The following is a 475-nucleotide window of genomic DNA, read 5'->3' as shown; positions in this document are numbered from 1 at the left end:
TCCTCCCTCCCCCTCCTCCGTATGCTTATACCCCCTCCCTCCCCCTCCTCCGTATGCTTATACCTCCTCCCTCCCCCCTCCTCCGCATGCTGACGCCTCCATCCTCTCTATCCAGGATCAACGAGTGTGACCAGACGTACAACGGCCCCCACACTGCTCCCATAGTGGACATCGCCAACAAACTCAGTCCCGGTGTCCGAGTTGCCAGGTCAGAGGATGGCCGGAGGTTCGGGGTGAGTGACGAGGATGTATAATGACTCGGCACTTTTGATGTAATTTCGGTTTACCCAGGATGTATAATGACTCAGCATTTTTAACGTAATTTCGGTTTACCGAGGATGTATAATATAATGACATGACTCCGCACTTTTGACGTAATTTCGGTTTACCGAGGATGTATAATATAATGACATGACTCCGCACTTTTGACGTAATTTCGGTTTACCGAGGATGTATAATATAATGACATGACTCC

This window comes from Aplysia californica, unplaced genomic scaffold (assembly GCF_000002075.1).
Source record: "Aplysia californica isolate F4 #8 unplaced genomic scaffold, AplCal3.0 scaffold00209, whole genome shotgun sequence".
NCBI lineage: Eukaryota > Metazoa > Mollusca > Gastropoda > Aplysiida > Aplysiidae > Aplysia > Aplysia californica.
This window is presented reverse-complemented; position numbering follows the sequence as displayed.